The 24179-nt window shown below is 39.0% G+C and overlaps 1 protein-coding gene across 3 annotated transcripts in view; it reads right to left on the reverse strand.

The window, feature by feature from the left end:
* The window catches only part of ADAMTSL1 (ADAMTS like 1), an 890862-nt gene that overhangs the window by 360828 nt on the left and 505855 nt on the right, over positions 1-24179 (reverse strand). The gene's annotated exons all lie outside the window — the stretch shown is intronic.

Here is a 24179-nt window from a genome sequence, read left to right on the forward strand (position 1 = left end):
TAACTGCGTGAACTAACTTGTATAGAGATTGACTTTAGACAGATAGACATGCATGTTATTAGGCCTCCCAGTGAAATCTGCATCTACTATCGGCAAAGTCGTTATGGACAGGCTTCCGTGTGGTGCTTCACATTTCTGATAAAGAAGAGTCAAAGATCCGATCTGTGCCATAGTTAATAGCACAGGCTCTGGATTTAGAAAGCATCTTGTTTGGCTATGGGTTCTGTTTATTATTATGTGTCCATCAGCAATTAACTTACTACCTCCTTATACTGCAAAATCTCTCTCTATAAAATGGAGATACTATAACTATGCCACTACACACACACATACGCCACATAGGATTAGCTAAAGGAATTTAGGACTAGTTCCCGAGTAAAGCACTAATAAATATTGCCTATAATTACTATGTTATTATAAACTGAGAATACGTCATATATGTATACACAATTATGTTAGTCTGCTCGGCTGCAATAAGAAAATACCAGGTTGGGTGGCTTAAACAACAGTAGTTAATTTTCTTGTGGTTCTGGGGCTCAAATCCAAGATCAGGGTGTCAGCACAGTCAGATTCTGGTGAGTGCTCTGCCCTTGAGTTGGAGATGGCTCCTTCTCACGGTTTGCTCACGTGACCTCCACTTTGTGTTGCCATGGAGAGTGAGCAAGCTCACTGCTGTCTCTTCTGGTAAAGGCACTAATCCCAGGCTGAGGGTGCCACCCTCAGGACCTCATTTGAGCCTAATTACCTCCCAAAGGCCCCACCTCTAAACACCATATTGGGGGTTAGGGCTTTAGTATATGACTGGGTGGAGGGTGCAATTCAGTCTACAGTAACAGTTCTATAAATAGCTAATGTAAATTGCGGCCAAATTACTTTACTGAATAAACCAAATGTGATATCCAAACATTAAAGTTTTCTTCTAGTGTCAAAGACATACTCGCACATATGACAACTATTAAAATTCCAAAACTGTTTAGAATGTGCACGTTAGCCAATAGGCCAATTTCATCTTCAATTTTTGCTCTGAAGAGAGCGTAGGCAGTGTGGGATACTGGGAGAGCATGGGACAGGTAGTGAAGAGAGGGTAACCTCTCACAAAGCATTGTGACAACTTGAGATGATGTAGTAAGTCAAGTAACCAGGACATTGTAGGCTCAGAAATAGCTATTATGATCACTTTTAAATTAATTTCTCATGCCCTAGTTATACTCAGGGTTGTAGCATTCAAGCAGGAAAGGCCTCGGAAAAAGAAAAGAACATCTTGCCCCCAGAAAACTCTTATTTTGTAGTAATAGGATTCTTGATAAATCAGTTGCTGTGGGGCTCAGTTGTCAAATTGATGACTTCTTGGAAGTTTTAGAACTGGTATAAATTAAGTTAGAAACCTAGCCTTAGAGTGCTATACCATGGATTGGCTAACTGGTAGATGTTTTATTTAGATTCTTAAATTATTTGAAAGGGCAATGGGATGGTCAGTTGTTAAGAGCAGGGAGTATGGAATTATTTAGTCTGAAGTGGAACACTGGTTGCAGAGCGCACTAGCTGAGATCTATTTATGCTTCGGTTTTCTTACCATAAAATAGGGATAACAAAAATACATCACTGAGACATTATGAGGATTAAAATAGTTAATACACAAAAAAACTGAAGACAAAAAAGGAACAAGACAAATAAATAAACAAAAACTTATGGACACAGACAACAGTTTAGTGGTTACCAGAGGGTAAAGGTGGAGGGGGGAGGTAGAAGAAGGTAAAGGGGATCCAATATATGGTGATGGAAGGAGAACTGACTCTGGGCGATGAGTACATAATGCAATATACAGGTGATGTGTTATAGAATTGTACACTTGAAACCTGTGTAGTTTTGTTGACCATTGTCACCCCAATAAACTTTAATAAGAATGAAAAAAATCACACATAAGGTGGGAACAATCAAATGTCCATTGGTGGTTGAAGGGGAGAGCTCTGACACATACTACAACATGGATAAACTTTGAGGACATTATGCAAAGTGAAATAAGCCAGACGCAAAAGGACAAATATTGTATAAGTCCACTTATATGGGGTACCTAGAGTACTCAAATTCATAGAGACAGAGCGTAGAATGGTAGTTGCCAGGGGCAGGGGAAAGGGAATAGAGAAGATGAAAATAATTCTGGGGATGGATGGTCTTGATGGTTGCTGAAAGTACTTAATGCCACTGAACTGTACACTTAAAAATATTAAAATGATAAATTTTGTTATATGTGTTATACCGCAACAAAAATACATATAGACATTTTTAAAGGTTTTAGGGACTACATAATAAACACTATATAAGCATTTGTTGCCATTATTATAATATTAACATTATTAATGTTATATATTATCAAGTCATTTATAAACACATATGGGCTCTGAAAGGTTCTAGGAGGTACACTGGGAAGGTACATGTGTTTTTTCTGCTGAGCTCAGCTGAGGCACTACGTTCGTGAGGTATCATCTCCCTGAAAACCCTGACTTTCCCACAGCAGAATCTCTCAGCCACTTGTCACACTGCTTGGCCTGGTGATGTGATCTGCCAGTAGTTTGAGGTTCCTATAAAATGCAGCATAGGATGGGTAACAGAAACACATTGGTTCTTGCAAAGCCTGTCCTTTCTAAGGGAAGTATTTATTGAACTCCAAAGCCTGGTTTACAGGATTACTAAAATCAATCTCTAACCATTGCAAAGTGAGATACTGTTTCCAGAGCTTAATTAAATAGTGAGACAGAAAAAACCTCTTTGTCACTGAAATATACATACTAGTCTCTTTGCCACACACCCATTAAATTCAGTCCTCATATTTTTAAAAAATTTATGGTACATCTCTTGACTCCCCTTGTGTTTGTCTGTGTGATTGGAAGATGGTTCTCTTGAGAGTACTTGCCTGATGCAGTAACTATTTGTGTGACAAACATACACTGTACAGTGCAATTTCCCTCATTTTATTAAAACTAATTATGACCGAATGAAAAACAATATCACAAATGCTAGGATTCAGGAAGTAATTAAAATGAACAAGATGAGTGATACTATCCAATTACTACAACTGCAAAAAAAGAAAAAAGAGTAAGTCCACATGTGGCATTCACATGTGAACGCTATTTCCATGTGAGATAAGAACACCAGAATGCCAAATCCTTGGGAGGTTTCTCTCTGGCTGTTCTTTGGATAAGATATTTAGGAAGTAATGTATAACTGAGATTTTGTTTTTCTAGAGAAGCAAATTGTTTCAAACTTTGTGCTAAAGTTGCTTGATATTTTTCATGTGCCTTGTCTAAAGAGACACTAAAATGGCTCTAAGGTGAGGTTTCACTGACTAAACATCTTACCTCATCATAAGTTACAAGTTTCAGCACAGCTAGGCATATCGAGTGAGTACCCGCATTTCTCTGAAAGAGCTCACATGCTAACCCAGAAGCAAGTCGTGGACGTATTCCTCAAACTGGAACAAACAATTCATTCCAACTGAATCCATCTTTAACGTTAAACTAAGTAGAGTGATTTTTCCTCCTTTTTAACTGTATCAGATTTTTACCTCTATAACCAAAACGGAGATTTCAGCAATGTCTGGCAGGTCATTTAAGACCTAGAAGTATTTGCTTACTATAGTTTTTTAGGAGGGCTTCAACATAAACAACTTTTGTGCCTGGTCCAGGTTGGACTCATGTTTATTTGTCTCTTACTTTTGAATGTGCAGCCCACTTCCCTCCACAGCAGCATCGTTTAAAAAAGTGTAAACTTGGAATTGCATCTAGCAAAAGAAACTGAGGCAGAAGAAAATAGGAATAGATAATGAGTGTGTAAAAGCACTGCTGGTTGCTTCTGAAATCGGGATTTTAAGCTTTTCTAATATAGCCCAGCCAATGTTTCTCATTTAATTTCAATCACATAAAAGTAATATTTTAATCTCAATATCTCCGAAACAAGGTCATGAATGCTATAGAAACACGGTGATCAAGAGATTATCTCTGACACCACTGCTGGAAATTTCAGTGATGGCATCCAGTGAAATGAAGGTCTTCGGCTATTAATTGACCAAGAACTAAAAGCAACTATGGAATTCTGTATGTAAGCCAATGTTTCACCAGTAGGAGATTTATCAGAAAAGTCAAAACTGCATCTTCTATGGAACTTGAGGGAAAAGTCCGTTATAAGCCCCATTCTTATTGCAGCACTTATTTTACTTCATAGTCATTGGATGGGTTAGAATGAACAATTGGCACTTCTTTTGAGCCAGCATTTCAGAAACCCAGTAAACACAGCAAGAAGAAAGTCCTGAGTCTTGGTTCTATAATCCTATGCAACTTAAATTGAATGTGTCCCTTGAGTTATTCACCTCAGGAAAAGTCTAGCTATTTCTAGATCTTTGATGCCACATGATGATCTTTGAATGTAGCACTGATGATGGCTCCTAAGTCAACTACTTTCTTGTTAAAAACTCATCCACCAACGTCCCAGTTACATCCATCCATTGCTCCTGGTCAGTTAAGTGGCTCTATGCCTCAGCCAATGCCAACTGCATGGAATATACAGGCATGGCTCATTTTATTGTGCTTTTTACTGCATTTCACAGATGTGTTTTTTGCAAACTGAAGGCAAGACCCTCCACCAGCAAAAAGATTATGACTCACTTTATTGCAAGACCTGCTTTATTATGGTGGTCTGGAACCAAACCTGCGATATCTCCAGGGTATGCCTTTAGATTGTGGCCATAGGGCATTAAACACCTCCTACGAGTATTAGAAGGTGAGAAGAGATGCTCTGAATCCATTAACCTCAGAATAGTATCATTTTCTCACCATTGTTGGCTTTTGTTGGCTTACCTAAATGTGGTTTTCATCTGACAGTTTTGCAGTTGATTTCAGAGTCAAAGGCAGCAAACCCCCCCCCCCCCAGCAACCAAGTATCAGGTGATCAGGTTGTTTTTTATTTTTATTTCTTTTTTTATTTAAAATGGGGAACAGTGTGTTTTCCCAGAACCTATCAGCTCCAAGTCAAGTCATTGTTTTCAATCTAGTTGTGGAGGGCACAGCTCACTGGCCCAGGTAGACATCAAACCGGCGACCTTGGTGCTACGAGCACTGTGCTCTAAACAAATAAGCCAACTGGCTGCCCTGACAGGTGATCAGCTGTTAAGCCTGATAGCTACAAGTAGTTAGACACCTTGAGGAAACACATGAAGCAATAGTGCCCTGCCTCTCACTACCCAGTGGACATTTAACCTTAGAATGACCTCCTATGTACCACTTTATCCAGGAACCTCTTTTACTAGAAACCAGACAGGTTATAAAGGACCTATGAAAGATGTTGTAGGATGAAGCATAAATTAGCAATAAAAAGACTCTAGTGTTATATTTTCTCAGACACACACACACATATACAGAGTACTTGGAAAATATTTTTTCCAAATGTTGTAAGAAGAGGTCAAGCTATATGAAAACAAAAGTAGGTGCTGAGGAAATGGATGATAGGTTTTTGTAAAATTGAAGTCATACAACAGATGAAGTTATATTATAAGCAAAGTGTTTTTCAGACATCAACAGATCCTCGAAAGTAGCAAAATGGGTTATGGGACAAGTCAAAGAATGGTTCTTCCTGTTTCAAGATCAGCAAGAAGGCACCTGAGTCTCTGGTTTTCCTCTCCTTCCGGACAGACAGCATTTAGCTTACGCCATCTGGAGCTGTGTATGTGACTGTACAAAATGGATGTCACACACCTCTAAACGAAAAAGAAGGGCAAACCCTCCAGTGACGAGAGAGCCGTTTTTCCTGTGGTGTGTCCATGCAAAGTGGAGAAATCTATACACAGAAACATCCCATCCATGGACCAAGCTTTGGAAACGAATCTGCAGATTCCATTTTTAGCTCCCCTACACACATCAGGTCTCTATAAATCTTATCTAATCCTTGGCTTCTTTAACAACTTGGAATACTGGTTCTGCCGCCAACTGTACGTGGTAGGGGTTGTGATTCCCTGCTCCTGAGAGCTTACAGACATTAAGCAGTAACTGGGCTCTTGTAAAAGTCCATTAGCTTTTTGATGTACTTTCTTAAAGAGCAGTATGTGGAGACTGAGGCATGCGCCTTCCCAGATACTTGCTGCTAGCTTTGCTGAGGAAATTCGGATCATCTGGTTCTTATCACAGCTGCACTGCTGGGGGATATGATGAACTGCCAGTGACACAGTGCACGGTCTTTCAGAGGCCACTGCATGAAGCCTGTCCCTTGCTACTGAGGAGAAAAGTCAATTCTGTAACAGGGTGAAAAGCTTGATGGGCACAGAAGGACTTCTGGGGACATATCTCCCTTTTCCTTTCATTGCGCGTACGTGAGCATACCCCGTTCATATTCCTGTTACGGCATCTGATTGCACCTAAGCCAGGAGCATTGGTGGTGAGGGAAAATGCTGGGATTTAGTAAGTAACTATGTGCCAGGAAGCATGCCAGAATTTGCACAAATTATGATACTTATTACCCACAATAAGCCATGTCAAGTTAGGAAATTCTTTTCCTGTTTTACAAATAAGAGAATTGAGGAGCAGAGAAGCTAAACAACCTGCACCACAGTGCAGGAGAAAGAGCACGACTTTGGAGTCGAACAGACTACCAGTCATATACTAGTACACTTAACTGAGGCACATTGTCCGATCTCTGAGCCAGAGTCTCTTCATCTGTAAAATGGGGACACTGATACTTCTCTTACTAGCGTGATTATGAGGATTAATCAAGAGAATATATGTTAAGTATCTGGTGTAGTTTCTGGCACATGAGTGTTAATTATTTTCTCTCTCTACTCATGCCACACACACACACACACAAACACACACCATCTGTCACACATCTTGTGGGGCCAGGTTTTATAACTATATCTGCTAATCTTTTGTGTTGCCTACTTTCACATTTTGACCTTCTTTTGCATTTTAAAAAGCATTTATCAGTACATGAATTTTTTTACAGAAAAACAAGAATGAATGTTGTTACTTTTCTTTAAAAAAAATTAATTATTTTATCCTCAGAATTCTTTCCCAATCTGGGAATAACAACTTGGAGATGAAATTAAGACAGCTTTATAACTTTTGAGGAAACAAAACCCCGACTCTGCTCAATGTCAAATGCTTCAGTCAGTTTTTCATTTCAGAACTATGATAATTTCATTTTTTTGTATTCCATCCAAGGACAAGGGAACTGCTGAGAAACCTCTGGGCATTCTGGAGAGTTACACCAGAACATAATTTCACAGCCAGTTGAGTTAAAATCAATAATTGCTAATATGAGCAAAGGTTTGTATCCAGGAAATTTGTGACTGGTTAGAGTATTCTGAGTCAGCTTATCTCAAGGAAGGCCAAAGTAAAATATTCTGTCACTGTCAGGCTCTATTATTTTAAAAGCATAAAGTAAGCAAATAGAAATACCCTGTTTTGTTGTAATACTAATATAACACACATACATATATATATGTACATACATTTGTGTGTATATACATATGCATACGTGTGAGGGGTATATCTTACAGGCTATAATATATATAATGTATAGTCTGGAAGATTCAGAAATTTTGTACTAGAAATAGGCTGTCAGTCTGGTTTTCCTTCTCCACTATAATAATTTGCTTTATAATAACAACGATAACAGCTGAACTCCTGAACCTAGGGGCTGCTCAGTGGAAGGCTGAAACCAGTAATTCCATTTCTTTCACAAAGGAAAATTGGACAATAGGAGAATTGTATCGTGTAGAAACTGCAGTAATTAAAAAAAAATCATTTATTCCCATGTTTGTGCTGACAGCCATCATCTTACAAGCCCCGTGTACCGTAGGGATATTTCCCAGCCTTCATACTATTTCATCTCAAGTGTGAAACTTAAGCCATTTTACCTGGAGTTCTAAAAATGAAGCTGTTCTCCCTGGTCGCTGTTTTTTCTATATGTAGAAAGGAGAAATCTCCAGTGGAAAATAATACGTAGGCCAAGCACCAAGGAAAACAGTGAAGAATCACCTCCAGGGGGTTCCACACCCCTCCACTCCCCAAACTGGCACGTCTGCAACACCCCCTCAAATGAAATTCCTTCTCTGCTCTTTTTGTGAATTCCTGACTTCCTGGTGAGCCAGTCAGAAGTGTCAGTTTCCGTTTCCATCTAATCTAACTCTCCAAACTGCAACCCCAATCAGCCATAGATCGTTTCTGCAGCACTGGCAAATTTTGACGAAATGCATTTACACAACATCTGCAGAACTAACGAAACATCTGAGGCTCTGGACAGCACATGTCAGGGTTTGGGATCATGGAGCAAGAATTCCTGACAGGGAAAAAGCTCATTCTGTGACTCACTGTGGAAACTGAAGATTAATAAATTAATATGGTTTAGAGTTTGATGAGCACAAACCCAAATTATAATTGATAATAGAGAAGTTTGAAGAAGTGACTTGTTAACTTTCTGCCACTATTAAGTCTTTGGTTTTAGCAGAACTTTTCCTAACCCTTCTTTGGTTGACCATGATGCCATCTGAGCCAAGAAGAAGAAAAAAAAAAATGCTGAAATGGTTCTGAATGAAGCTCCGTAGGACTCCAGGTGTCATTTAGTTTCTATTTCTATGCTCGTGCCCAGGCACGCATGCTCTCTCTCTCTCAAGTGCCATTCAGGGATTGTGGGATGAGTGTTTGGATTTATAAATTAAAGCCTTCTCCCTGACTCAATATTATGTTTTCTTTTCTGTATTCTTGTTCCTACTTTTGCTCACATTAAATCCTTTTACCCAGAAAAAGTAGGACAAGCCCCTACTATCTCAATATTCTGCTTAATCTGTAATTATTTGATGTCACACCCATGCATTATCAATTTTCAAGATTTAGTACAGGAAAAACAATACAACGCAAAACAATATCCTGCTTTGCTGTAATACGAATAGAATGTTAATACAAATATCACTGTGCAGTTTCTCAGCATTATTTTATGTAGCAATTTTCTTCCCGATTAGATTATAAACTCTGTGAGGGCAGGGATGATGCTCTCTATTTGCGAGCTTCCTGCAGTTATCATTGTAATAATTGCTATGCATGTCATTTAGAAGAAAATGAAGAGATTTGGACAAATACCGGGGGTGTGAAAAAAATGTATACAAGTAGACACTTTGGTCAACGTTGCTCAAGCAGTAGTTCGCCGTAATCAGAAGTGTCTGGATGTTGATGGTAACCACTTTGAGCAGCCCCTGTAATTGCAGAAGTCAAACGTGACTTGTATTCATCTTTTGTTATGGGAGTATATTGAGTATTACTATTTTAATAGTTTTTTCCTTTCTTAAAAGGTGTACACATTTTTTGGCACCCTCAGTATTTAATACTAGATGGTGAAATGCTTTGGAAGTATGTTTCGTTTTAAATCCTAGATTATTTGTTTACTTGTCATTTCTCAAAAACATACACAGGGCATGAAATAAGCATGTGTATATGGTGGGGTGGGGGAGATGAAGAGAAGCAGAGAGAGAGAGACAGAGAGAGAGATCTAGTTACTTAAATTTTCCAAACTGTTTCAAGTTCTGGGACTTTCTTCTTTGTTCCAGTTCTAATACGTATCACCAGCCCCTCTTCCATATCAAAAGGTGAATTTTGTCAAAAACACTGCCCCTAAAACTTGGATGCACATTTTAAAAAGCAATAGCTGTTTCAATTACCATATCCCTGTATCTTCAACAGATAACATTTCCCTCTAGTTTCCACCTGCAGCTGTAGCTGTAGGCAGATGCTAGAGCAACTGGAACCATTTTACAGGTTTTGCAGTTTGGCAGTAAATCATTTTGAGGGTCTACTTATGGTCCTAATACTGTTCCATGATCAATGTAAAGCAAACCAACCAAGAGTCCCATCAACCTAGAAGCACCATAATTGCCCGCCGATAATCAACAGATTTCTTTAGCATTTATACCCCGCTAGAGTCTCTGGGGCCAGGAAGGCAAGACGTTGACTTGCTGTTTTGAAATGATTGTCTCCCATCCAGGTTCACCATTTTCAACAGCTCCTATTTGATTCTCAGTGTCTACTAATAACTGTCTACCAGTCCCAGAGCTCACTGTTGCATAGCGCTTTCCCTCTTGGCTTATGGAGGGACCTGTTGCTTTCTCTTGGATGTGAAGTCTGAATCCTATGACAGTGCTTATGTTTCTGCGTCTGCTTACTCCCCTGAGTCCAGCCTGGTGCACTAACATCTTTTAGAGGATTTGTAATTTAATGGGGGAAGATAAAGAAAACAATTTTGACTGTTCAACATCTACATTTAATCAGACAGCAAGTCTTATTAATTCCATTTCGGAAATGCTTCTCTCTTCCATTTATACCCTTTCCATCCGTACGTTCATTGACTTTATTCTGATTCTAGCATTTTATGCCTGGTATTTTGCAATAGCTGCCCATCTGAGTTTTTGACCTCCAGCCTCTCCTCCCACCAGTCTGTCCTCCACACTGCTGCCAGTTATCTTTTTAGAATACAAAGCTAAACTGTTCATTCCCTAAGAGACTCTCTATGGTTCCACTCCCTATAGCTGGTAGCATCTAGTAATGGATTCCAGATGGGCTACGAGGACTCAAACTGTATGCAACATTTTGGGCGTATGTGTGTTATTATCATATTTCTGGAAACAGGATTCATAGCTTTTGTCAGATTCTCAAAAAAAAAAAAAAAAAAAAAAGTTTAAGAACCATTGGGATAGGATAAAGTCCAAATTACTCTTGTGACATACAATACCCATCCTAACCTGAGCCGAAGTCAACGTTCTAGACTCGTTTCTGCTGCTCCTGATCACTGTCTGTCCCCTCCAGTGACTGGGCATTGCTGCTCAGTCACACAGCTGCGTGGGGACCTCTGATACTTGTTTATGATCCTGCTATTGTCTAGATTTCCTTCCTCTCCATCTCACCTCTTTTTACTGTCTTCAACTTGTGTATTGCTGCTCCTGCTTTAAGATGAACCTCCAGTGTCATCTAGTGAAATGTTCTCTAATCTCTAAGTAAAGATCTCTGCCTTTCTTGTGTATTTTGAGCATATTGCTAGGACTTTCTATACGTGGCTGTGTCAGCATTTGTCAGCCACTGCACTGTAGTTACGTGTTTACACATCTATCCCCAGGAATGGACTGTGTGTTTCTTAATGCCACGTCAAAGATGTACCCAGTGCCTTGTAGAACACCAGGTATGTGATCGGTCTCAATGCATATTCATTGAATGAATAATTAACACAAGGCAGGCTAGGGCAAATCGTAGTTGAGTGTCTAATTCATAATGGCTGTCAGCTTTCACTCAGGTTCATTATACATTCAGATTCTCTAAAGACAGAGAGGGGGAATACATATACAGAAGCTGCAGACAAGCAAGGGAATGAAAGAAAAACAATTAATTGGACCCATGAAATAAAAAGATTTCTGCTTATTCACATGTCTTTTTATTCCAACTTTAAATATGTCCAAAAGGTTTAAGGCTAAGAGGCAATTAACCTGTCATATCTTGCCTTAATCTAGCCTAACCCAAGTCCTGGATATCTATTTGCCAAACAGCCTTCATTGCTGAGTAAACAATAGTCAGTTCTTCTGCAGTACTTTGTGGAGATGAGTGTGCTACGATTAGGAGGCAATGAAGATAGGTAGGTGAGGGAGCCTGGACTTAAAAGTACAGGCTTCTACCAATAATAATAATAAAAAAAGAATATTTGTTAAACCATATTTTCATAAATGTAAAAATTAGTTCAGGGCAGATAACCATAGGTCACAGAAAAATTTAATGTTGAGCAGAATTAATCAGAAAAAACATGACTTGATAGAAGCAAGTTTTGATAAAAGTTTTAAAGGGTTCTGAACCGGAAAGAATAGATTTCCATTACAGTTGTAAAAATTATCTAGCTTTTCGGCCAGGACTGCCCTCTTCCAGTAATTCACCAAAATGACCAACACAAAGGGAAAGAGGGGAGGCCCTGCTATATGTTCTCTAGGCCTTTTAGAAAACATGGAGTTGTTCCTTTGGCCACATACATGTGGATCTACAAGAAAGGTGACATCGTAGACATCAAGGGGCTGGGCACTGCTCAAAAAGGAAAGCCCCACACATGTCACCATGGCAAACACGGAAGGGTCTACAATGTTACCCAGCATGTGGTTGGCATTGTTGTAAACACACAAGTTAAGGGCAAGATTCTTGCCGAGAGAATTAATGTACATACTGAACATATTAAACAGTCTAAGAGCCGAGATAGCTTCCTGAAACGTGTGAAGGAAGAAGGAAGCCAAAGAGAAAGGTACGCGGGTTTAACTGAAGCATCAGCCTGCCCACTCAGAGCGCCACACTTTGTGAGAACCAACAGAAAGGAGCCTCAGCTGCTGGAACCCACTCCCTATGAATTCATGGCATATGTGTAAAACAATAAAAGACCTCTGTACTGTTAAAATCATCATCATCATCATCTAAATTAAAATCATAGATGTCTGATGTTAACAGGAAATGAAAAGAGGAAAATATTGATATGAGCCCTTGAAGACTGGACTAAGTGATACCGCTTTATGCTCCTAATGTCTAACACGGGGCTTGATATGGAGATCATTGTTCAGTGGACGATGAGTGTTTAACTCATTTTTTTGTGAGCACTTTTAATTTTAAAATGTTTTGGAGAATGGACATAGATAATACTGATGGCAAAAAAACTTTCTAAACAGGGACACAGGCTGGGATCAGGACTGGGCCATTGTGGTATTTTAGGCCACTTAGTTCTCTTGTCTCAGTTCAGTCACTGGGGAACCAAGAAGGAATTTTGGCCAGATCTTTTCTAAGATCCCTAGCTATAAAAATGTCTACAATTCTAAAATAGCCAATCCCATTAAAGCATATTTACAAATCAATTTCTAACCTGTAAAATGAGACAGGAACATTTGCTTGATTTAACTCATGGGTTTGGTGTAAAGATTATTTAAAAAATAAAAGTGCTAAAATATGAAAGGATTGAACCAGTACAATTACTAAATGAAATTCAAGTAGAGATGATCCTATTGCTTCAGCTCTAAGAATCGTTTAATTAAAAAGTAATTCTTGAAACAAAGAAGCTCTATTGGGACTGATTTTCTTTACTAATACACTTATCAGCATCCAGAACCACTGTCAAATCCAAGTGACTTCTGAATAAAAGGAATGATGAATTTTATTCTGTACTTTTTATTGATAAATGTGTACTACCTTTATCAGTAACAACTGAGGGTCAGCTGCCTTCATAGTACAGCTTTTGTTGTAACTACAGCAATCAGAGCAAGCATTCGCTAGTTAAATTATTATTTATTTCACAAACATAATAGCTTATAATTTTTTCTTTAATATTGAGCAGCATAGATTGTTGTATAAGTTCCTTATTTTAAAACACTGCAAGAAAGACTCTGGGTTTCTAAAAATAACTTGTTTTCCTCAGTCAATTGTAATTTGTCATCATTATCTGTAAACAGTACAGATCTACTTGTATTGAGATAGAAAACAATATTGGTGATTAGAGACATATATACCAGTCGTCTCTTCCTAATATCTTCCCTTCAAGTTCATGAAAAATATTTATATTTTTGAACTGGCTAAATTTCCTGTACTGTTAGCATTTTAAAATTATACTTGAAAATCATTTAGTATTGTACATATGGGAAGTAATATAATCTTCCATTCATTTGTAAATTAAATGAATATCAAGGAGCCATTAGCGAAACCACTTATTAAATGTTTATTAGCATGTGAAATATAATACTTTTTTTGTGATTCCTGTAAGCCCTTCTCTACCCTCAATGCTTGGTAAAGTAGAAGCAAATATTGTTTCTCTCAGAATTTATAAAACTTAATTTTTGCTTTCGATGTGCAAGCATTTTGAGTCTATGACCTTTCTGTTTTTAGCAAAAAACAAACAAAACACAACTCCTTCAGAATCATACAATATTATTTAACGGTAGGAGTAATATTTATATGCATTGCATTAACCGTGTTTAACAATGAGAAAAGTGAACAGACTGCTGTCTAATGTTATAATCACTGAATGCCTCGGGAATATATTAAAATGGATCTTGGCCACTGACAATATCAAGATTGCTGATTGCACCCCAGGCTTCTGTTTTAAAGCCTGGTTTGTAATAAGCAGAGAAAGTGAAGGTGCTAAATCATGATTTACTACCCCATTGGCCTCACAGCCACTCTGTCTCTAGTGCGGGGCCTCAGAAATCCATTTCACACACGGCTGCTATCAGCATCCTTGGAGCGCCTAAGACAAAAGCACTTTCTCCTCTTTTTATTAAAACCAAGCTGACTTTTATCTCCTAGCTCCTGCTTTGGGCTCTGCCTTTTCTTGCCACTTTGTCAATGGTGAGAGGTAATATGTCTGCTACCTCCTTCCCTTTCACTTCTAAACGTCTTGAAAGGCTGAGCCACATCCACTGCACCCGCTTCCATAATTCCCTCAAATTCCTCAACGCTTTGCAATCTGGCTTCTGCCCTACCACTTGAGTGACATGGCTCCTCTGAAATTCATCAGAGTCCTATAATTCACCACATCCTGTGACCTTCCCTCAGACCTTGCTGTGGGACATGCCCCCCTGGTTTCTCCGTCAGTGACTACTGGCCTGTCCCTCCCTCCTTTTCTTACTCACTCTGACTAGTAAATGCTGGAATCCTCAGACTTCTGCCCTTGGACCGTTGCTCTTCTTCCTGCACTCCTGTTGAGCTTACCCACTTTCCCTTGCTTGAACTCTTCCTTTTGTAGATGATATACAAAAACATCTCTACCCCAATCTCCAGGCTTTTATTTCCACTCACCTGAATACCGTGTTAGTACTTTTAACTCAACATGTCCCAAACCAAGCTTAATATTTGGGTCCTCATCCTTGATCAGTCTTTCCTTTAACACAGTTATAAATATATAATCATTTCTAGAAAACATTTCCCCTGCCTCCGACCTCTCACCCCACCCCATCTATCCACACATACATACCCTATATCCTGTACTATATACTGTATTTCACTTCTGCAACATATCTCCTGTCTGTTCCCTCTTTTCCGTTCCATCCGATGTCCTAAATCGGGCTCTCCTTACTGTCAGCTACATGACACACAACTCGTATCCACTCGGTTTCCAGTTCTGGCCAGGTCAGTTCCTCTGCAGCACAGTTCTGTGTCAAAGAAGCCATGGATAGGTTGGAATGGTGGTCTGGGATACAGCCTGGAGTTCCAGCTGCCGGGGTTGGTCCTTGAGGAGACTGGCAGCTGAAGCCAATGAAGGCTTTGGAGCAGGGCATGATATGATCGGAGTTTTACAGTTTTCAAAGTACTTACGTAGTCATTTGCTCCTCATAATATCCCTATGAGGCACAGCAGGTTTATGGGCATTTTAGAAAAAAGGGACTTCTAAGGTTGGGGGGTGGAGTGTTGTAAAAAGGATAAGAGTGAAATCCACCTTACGACTACTTCCCCACCATATAAGAGAGATTTAGAATCTCTTTACATCCAATTAAGTAAGTGGGATCAGGATGAATAAGAGTACATCATCTGGACAGGAATTAAACTTGGCTGTCGGAGGAAAGCAGGGGGAAATAAGAACAAATATTTAATGTGACACAATGGCCACCCAGAAAAAGGAAAATAACGAAAATGAAAGATTAGATGACTAGTATATGCAGAAGACTGGATACGCTCAGAGTATCTGTTTTGTTTTATTTTGTTTCTTCAAACCAGGCTCAGAAAGGTTCTAATTTCTATCTTGTATAAAATGTGCATGGTTTCTGTTTTCGAATAAAAAGTTTATGCATTTAAATGGCTGGTAGATTATAGCTCAGATTACATTATATCCTATTAACTGGAAGAGCGCCGGGTCTCTTTGTGCACGCTCCTTAACAAATAGGATAATCTTCTTCACTTCATGCATCATAATCCTCTCTCTCTCTCTCTCTCTCTCTCTCTCTCTCTCTCTCTCTCTCTCACACACACACACAAGTACACACACATACACATACACTTATAATTTACAAAATGCATTCACATCAATTATATGAGTTATTGGAACTAGTATAGTAGTATCCTTATTTTAAGGAAAAAGGGCTCCTGTCTTTTTGTTTTGTTTTGTTTTTGATGTGGGTGGGTTCTAGAAATCATCTTCAAAGATAAGAGACAAAGCCCCAACAGATGAGAGCTGTTTAGAATCTTTTAAATATTCAATTAGATCAGTGGTTATCAACTGTGGCTACATGTTCAAATTACCTAGGAACTCAAGGAAAATTGCCAATGCCTGGGCCCCTCCCCAAACCACCTGAATCTGACTCTTACAGGAGGGAGGTCGGTGGCTGCCCATTTTTAGTTCTTAGTTCTCAAGGTGATTTTGATGCAGAGGACAGTGAGAACCCTGAATTAGACAATGTTTATGAGTGAATTCACAGGATGACTTTCTTGAACCAGCCGTTATCTTTATTCTGTTTCAGATTCCCTGACTTCAACAGGCTCCAGACACCCCTAAAATTAAAAAAAAAGAATCCCAGTTTTTCTTCCCAGCCCCTTTGAGATTGCATGGAAGACTTCAGTTAGCAGGCAAAGCGATCAGCTGCCTTGAACTGGGGAGAAGATAAGAGATTGGTTTCTGGGAATGAGTTAGAGGAATTCCAGCCTGTAGGAGGGGAATAGTAATAAATGCTGATGTTTACTGGGCACTGGCTATGTGTGTGAGCTATTGTACTAAGTATGTTGCATGACTCGTTTTATTAAATTTCACAATAATCCTTTGAGGTAGACGCTATTGTTGGTCCCTGTTTTGCAGACAAGGAAACTGAGACACAGAGAATAACAGGAAGGTCACACTGGTGGAGCCAGGATTTGAGCCCAGGCAGTCTGGCTCAAGAGATCTGCTCTTAACAACCAAACACACCAGTAAGGTGCTCAACCTGGTGTATATCAGAATCACCTGGACAGCTAAGAAAGTATCCAGGGGTCCAGGCTCATTGAGTAGGAGGATCCTGAGCCTTGATAATTTTAACAAGTGCTCAGCTGATTCTGAGACTGGCTCCAAATTAGGAACTACTGCATTACACTATATTGCTTACAGATAAGAAAACTGCATATATCATGCATATATATATATATATGAAACAAAGGAGGTCCTAGGTAGGGGGCTTTGACCTTGGTATGGCACAGACTAGAAGTAAAGTAAGTTCAATGGTTCAATGTACAAACTCGCAGTGTCATAGATTGGCAAGGAAAGGCAGAAACCACCCACATCAGAGGAAGGTGAACCGGCAGAAGGAAGGAAGAGAGGAGTCCGTAAATCATGTTTTTGCATCTGACTCTCAAGCCTAGCTTTGCTCCCATTGGTTAGATATAGGAAAGACCCTGACACAGTATTTCATAGAAGTCAAGATGCCACGGAATGAAGTCACATTATTTGATGTACCAAGAAGAACAAAAAAAGAAGCCACCCATTAAACTGTGACCTGCTATCAACGACAAGATTCATCCACATTTCTAAAATCTGAAAAAATAAATGTGTATCTTAGGATCGATGAAATACGGTACAAGCAGTGAACTCTAATGAACTTGGTTCTGAAACTGAGGAAATCACTCAGCACGTTGGGGAGGCTCCTGCTGACAGAGTCCAAATAACATAGTTCCAACAACATGGAAAATAGTCTGTACTGCATATTTTAATATGATTTGTTTGCAGAAAAAATTGAATACACGTACACTAAAAGTAGAGGAATTCACACCACCCTTTATGTCCTAGTACTCAGATTTCTTATCTGTGAAATGGGTTGTGGTTAAGGCTTATCTGAGGTAACATCTATAAACAAACAGCTCAGTGCTTGGCCCATAGGAGGACACTGAAAAATCAAATTTTTTTCCCCCTTGCTAAGTCTGAAGAGATTTTTATGTTGTTTGCAGTCAGTTTTGGGGAAGAGGGGAGGAAAGTTAAAGTGGTAGGTATCCAAAATTAGAATGAAAGTCAGAAGGACCACATGATTTAAAACATACATACCTGTTTGATGCTGTTCCAAAGCAAATCTACTTTATGAGGTGAGGCCAAACTATAATCAATTTTGTATTAATGCTGAGTGAAGAGCTACATGCACATTGAAGACGATTCATAATTAGATAAAGAAATGATATATATCCACAAGATTCCAATGCCTGATTAAAAGTCTGATGCCTTATGAATTGGATTTATAAAGAAAAAAATATGAAAAATATGTGTGACATTTAACTCTCACTTTCTTTAAAAACAACTTGTGGGTTATTTTTTGGATCACATTATATGTTTAATATGGAATCATAAATTTATGAATTTCAGATATGGCTTGATTATTTTCTGAAGACCACAATTAATATTTAATCAGGGAAGATAAATTTAGACCCTTTATGCTGTGTATTTCGCTAGAGTTTCAGCTGCTTTCAAAGGGAACTTTGCATGTACAGCCTATATTAGATAAGAATATAGGCTGCAAGAATTAGGGCAAAGATATTTGCTGGCTTCTCAAGGAAAGATTCATAACTGTGACATGAATCGAAGAGCTGAATAGGGTACTGTTTGGTGAGAAAACAGATAAATAACCCTACATGGGAAAATACTGCAGTCTGATTACAGTACAAAAATGACTCCATTTTATGCACTTTGTGTTACAGGAGGGTGGTAAAGCTTTCAAAAAGAACAGGGGTACTTGTTTGAAATAGGCATTATTTATTTTGAAAGATTCACTGAGAGTGAAGAAAGGGTTAAGTCACATGAGTGTGGCAATATCTACAGTAAGGTTGGGCCTGAATTCACTAATTCCTGAGAGGGCAACAAAAGGTTCTTAACTTTTTAGGATACTGATACATTTGTTGTTCCAGAAGGCTTGACATCATTGGGGGGGGGGGGGGATTCTGACTGCAGGTCACATTTTTGAACAGGGAGCCCTTGATGAAAAGTATCCACTCTTTCACGTGTTCATTCAGCAAACATCTGAGCACCTACTTAGTGCCAGGCTAAAGGCTGTATGCTAAGCAGTGGGACCTAAAGAGCCCAGGACACAGCTGGTGCTTTAAGAGTCTCCGAGGCCACCAGATATAATGCGAAGGAATTCTTCCTGCAAAGAACTTTGTAGCTATATTCATGGATGCTTTTCTCTCGTTTCTACTGCTGCTGCTGCCTTCATGGCTTCTCACCAGGAGAGGAGCACTAATGTTCTAACTGGCCTTTTGGTCTTGGGGGGCCTCTCCACTCTGTGGGGCCACTGCAGCTGTCAGCCTGTAACACAAGCTTGGGTCAAAGCTCCTGGGCAAGGCCCTGCATGAGCTGGCTGTGCTCCAGCCACCGGGATTTACTCACTGATCCTAGAAGTCACCTTCCTTTTCCTTCCTCTGTGCCTCTGCTTGTGCAGGTGCCTCTGCCTGGAAGGCCCCCTGTCCCTGTTTTGTCTGCCTAGTGAACCTCCATTCATTCTCTAAGACTCACTTGAAATGTCCCTTCTTTCATGTCACCTTCAGTGACCCATCTCAAAGCCAAGTTATTCTGTGCCTAGCACAGAGCCTGGGACACTGCAGACAATAAATGCCAGTTTCCTCCCCTTGTTTCCTTCCTTGAGCTACTACTGAACCTTATTTCCTCCATTTAGCCTCTGTCTGTGTTATCGTTTTCAAACTTTGTTTAGAATCTGTGTGTTTCCTGGGGCGTGTGAGTGTCTTGTTTACCTCTGTGTGCCAAGGAAAGTGTTTGGCATCGAGCATGCCAGGCCATGACAAAGTTTTTACCGATACAAAGAAGAAACAAAAAGAAAAAGAAGGACATTGCTTAGTTTTCCATAAAGCTAGATGTGGTGAGCTAGATTTTTTTCTGCATATTTGGAACTTTGGGCTTATTCAAATAACCTTTAGTTTGCAGCAGTGAGAAAAAAAAAAAGGTAAAACTGGGACAAGAATGAACTCTGCCTGGGTTCAAATCTGCACTCTGCCACTAACTAGCTGACTGACCTGAAGCACGTTTCCTCATTTGTACAATGAGAAAAATAATTGTAACTACTCCATAGGGTTGTTATGAGAATTAGATAATTTAATATATGTAAAACGCATCTCATATTGCAGCATGAACTGTTATTTCATTTGTGTAACTCTGGTGATGGGAGTTTATTTTATTAACGTCTTCACAAAATAAAGGAATTAAAAACTTTGTATCTGTTTTCCATGCTTCCTACCTACTTATAAACACATCATTATTTACTTGTGAAATTTTAATGGCTTATGAAATCCAAAGGGCTGGGAATCACCGCTTTCAATTATCTAGAACTCTAAAGTAGACATAAACCACTGAATGGGTTTCACAAAATCAAGATTCTGGAGTCAACAGCCAAAACAGGTCCATTGATATGAGTCCCAGCACCGCTGAACTCCAGTCAGCCAAGCGGAACAAGCGGAGTAAGAACGCCTGTCTAGGATGAAGGCGGGTTGGGACTGGTAACAGGGACATGGCAGAAGTGCTGGAAAATCAGAGCCCTTTCTTGCAGAGAGCTGAGAACACGCTGATTGGTCACCAGGATGATGCTCAAAGATTTGTAAAGGTCCCACATACTGATGGTTTCCACAGAGCAAGCTAAACTTTTGAGGAAAACCGTATTTTCATTAGCGCTCTATATGCCACTGAGGCCTTTTATTCTCTTGAATGAGGGGCTGGTTTAAAGCTTTCACTATTTAAGCATAGTCCTAAAATTGAAAAGACAGGTGTTTATGTATCAAATAAACACTGAGACAAAGTAATACACTCATTAAGCTTAGGTTTCAGTATTACCAAAAAAGAGGATTCCAGGGGAAAAAAGGCATAACTTAAAGAAGTGACCTTAAATATAAATCTTTAGAGTTTTAGAGTTTTTCTAACACATTCTTTCTAGAATCACTATAAATAATGAATTAATGTGTCTATTTCTTTAGGCAGAGACCCCCTTACATCAGCAATAGTTAAATATACAATTTAAAGAAAATATCATGACAGCAACATAAAACCAATGGAAAGTACTGGCCAATTAATTCCTGCCCTTCTCCTCTCCTCCCTGTCCCAAACCCTTTCTACTATATGTAGAAAGATCCATCTTTAGAATCATGTCTGTTTTATTCAACACAGCATACCCAGTAACTGCCTTCATGGCAGTAACTAGCACGGTGCCTCATATATAGCAGATTCTCAACGAATATGCTATTTTGTACAGAGGGAAGGAAGCTAATATTACTTGGAGACCTATATATGAAAGGGGCTGCATGAAATGACTGTCACATATACATCACTGAAATTTTCACATTTTTTCATTCAGCTCGTAAGCAAGAGAAATGAAGTTTATTGATATGACACAGGTCTAGGGCTAGAGACAAGCTTTACAAACTTCAGTCCCCTTTTTGCCCCGTCACTTTAATGTTTATGAACCAACAATGATCCTTGAATTTTTATTCAAGATTATTTTTCATCAGCTTCGTGGGTTCTTTGGCTTCTTCTGCATGCGACAATTTCAATATTTTGACCTTCCTCTACCAAGGCTGGTTCATCTGGCTCTTAGGAGTATGCAAAGGGCCTTAGAGGCCACACAGGATAAGAGAAAAAGAATGAACTCTTTCTCAAAGGAGTACGGACTCAAAGGAAAGAGATCCAGCTTCCAGGAGTTGGGTCCCACCTACTGGGTGTTCCTGGCTAATATACCTCCAATCTCTTCGCACACATTTACATTTTAAATTCAATTATCTACAAAATAAAAGGACTGGGATAGGCAATTAACTCATTTATTCAAATAACAAACTTAAACTGAACACTTTGCATTTATGAGGTCTGACAATTAAGTTCGCCAACTTGTTGCATTGATGTTGCTAACCTTTTTTTGATATCAGAGAGATTCTTCATTATGCATTTGTACCAACTGGACAAACAGTTAACCAAGTTTACTATTTGGAAGTGCTGAAAAGGCTGCATGAAAAAGTTAGACGAAAACGACCTGAACTTTTTGCCAACAATTCATGGCTCTTGCATCACAACAATGCACCAGCTCACATGGCACTGTCTGTGAGGGAGTTTTTAGCCAGTAAATAAATAACTGTATTGGAACATCCTCCCTACTCACCTGATCTGGCCCCCAATGACTTCTTTCTTTACCCAAAGATAAAGGAAATATTGAAAGAAAGACATTTTGATGACATTCAGGATATCAAGGGTAATACGACGACAGCTCTGATGGCCATTCCAGAAATAGAGTTTCAAAATTCTTTGAAGGGAGGACTAGGCGCTGGCTTCGGTGCATAGCTTCCCAAGGGGACTACTTCGCAGGTGGCTGTAGTGATATTCAGCAATGAGGTATGTAGCACTTTTTCTAGGATGAGTTCATGAACTTAATTGCCCAACCACATTTTAAACTCTGCCTGGTGCTAGAGATGAAAAGATATCCAAGACAAAATAAAACCAAACTCCTGCCTTCAAAGAGATCAGTCAATTGAGGTCACATTTTATGCTACCTTGAAGATTCCTTTTAATTCTACACCACTATGCATCTATGTTCCGGTATTCCAAATGTCAATTAAACTAACTCTGTAAAAGTACTTTCAAGGCATGTTTGTTAACTCAGACTAGCTGCAAGCCACAAAGTAAAAGTGTGTGGCATATGAGGAAAATTATATTTGGTCTCAATGACCAATGGTTATAACAACTGTAATGAAAACGCAGACATTTCTAAAAAACTTTCTTCTAAATCTCACTTCAGCACCTGAACAGTAGGAGTTCTTATTGTTTCCATGACCTCTTTTCGTTTCTGGTTCTACTGATGAAGTACAATATTTGAACAATACTCTGGCAGATTTCAAATGGTGACTGAGATTACAGGCGGCAAAGTAGGTTGAGAAATCGGACACCCTACTGTAGCTCACTATGAGAATAAAGTAAGGTATATTTATTTTATTGGACAGTTTGAATTTATTATAGGTTGCTCATAATTTCCTGTCTCATTTCTTTAGGGCTCTCGGAATTTATGTCAGGATGTCTTAGGTTATCACACTCCTTCCCTCCTTTGTCCCAACATTTATGCCAATAGACCGAATTGACTTAGAGAAAATCCCTGGACAAAAATTGAAGGGGAAAATACCCAAAGCTTTAGTTGAAGAATGGCATAAGCTTTGGAAAAAAATCTGAAAAAGCAATGAAGATGAAAATGGAAACTCTGTGAAAATTAATGTAGTGTAGAATTGGCGAACATACCACTTATTTCTTTAAACAAATAGAAGAAAGAACCCGCTTATGAGGTGCACCCAAATAATTCACAGGTGGTGAAACTATTAGAGTCCTGCAATTTCTTGCCTCAGAAGTGGAATAAATCTCCTCTATTATAAATGGCGTATGCTCAGACAGTGATTTTTCTGCTGTTCCCTTTCTCTCAACTGTCCCCCTTTCCATGCACAAGGCCTTTTTAGATTTACCATAATTAACTTATTTTTAATAAGAACTTTAGAGAAAAATCTAATGAGGAAGGGAGATGAACGCTACTATAGTAATTGCACTTACAGAAATTCCAAGTGGAATGTGCTTTTTTTTTTTCTTTGCATGGATTTTGGTTATTACAAAGTAAGCACAATGTAGTGGAAACTACATAACTACATAAGCCTGAAGTCTGCTAGCATGATGCCCCAATGATAATGGGGCAGAGGAAACTCCCTAGATATTATTGGTCACACATAATTAGGGTAATTCTCACAATGATAAGAATTAGCTCTGAGAAACATTTTTTTCCTAAAGAGTTTATGCTAACTAAGACAACTGATCTAATGTGTTCTGCTGAACAAATTGATATTCTGAACTATGGAAATTAGGGAAAAAATAGTGTTTGAAGTCAAATAGTGACTGATACTATCTATAAAAATAATAGATTAATAATCTGTGGGAAGCCATAATTTACGTTTACATGTGAATAAGAAAATTAAACAGAGTCTATGCAGGTGCAGAAGAGTTATTTACAAGATGAACCGTCTTGTGGGGCAATTGAAAATAATAATATCCATTCCCTACAGAAGAGGTTTTTGAAATATTTAAAAAATACTCTATCAACAAAATGTCCAGCACACTACCAAACTCCTCATTGCCAGGATTGTGTCTTAATCTGTCTTCCATGGAGCCTAGCTCTGTGTTGAGTATAC

Source organism: Rhinolophus sinicus, linkage group LG04 (assembly GCF_036562045.2).
Source record: "Rhinolophus sinicus isolate RSC01 linkage group LG04, ASM3656204v1, whole genome shotgun sequence".
Classification (NCBI taxonomy): domain Eukaryota; kingdom Metazoa; phylum Chordata; class Mammalia; order Chiroptera; family Rhinolophidae; genus Rhinolophus; species Rhinolophus sinicus.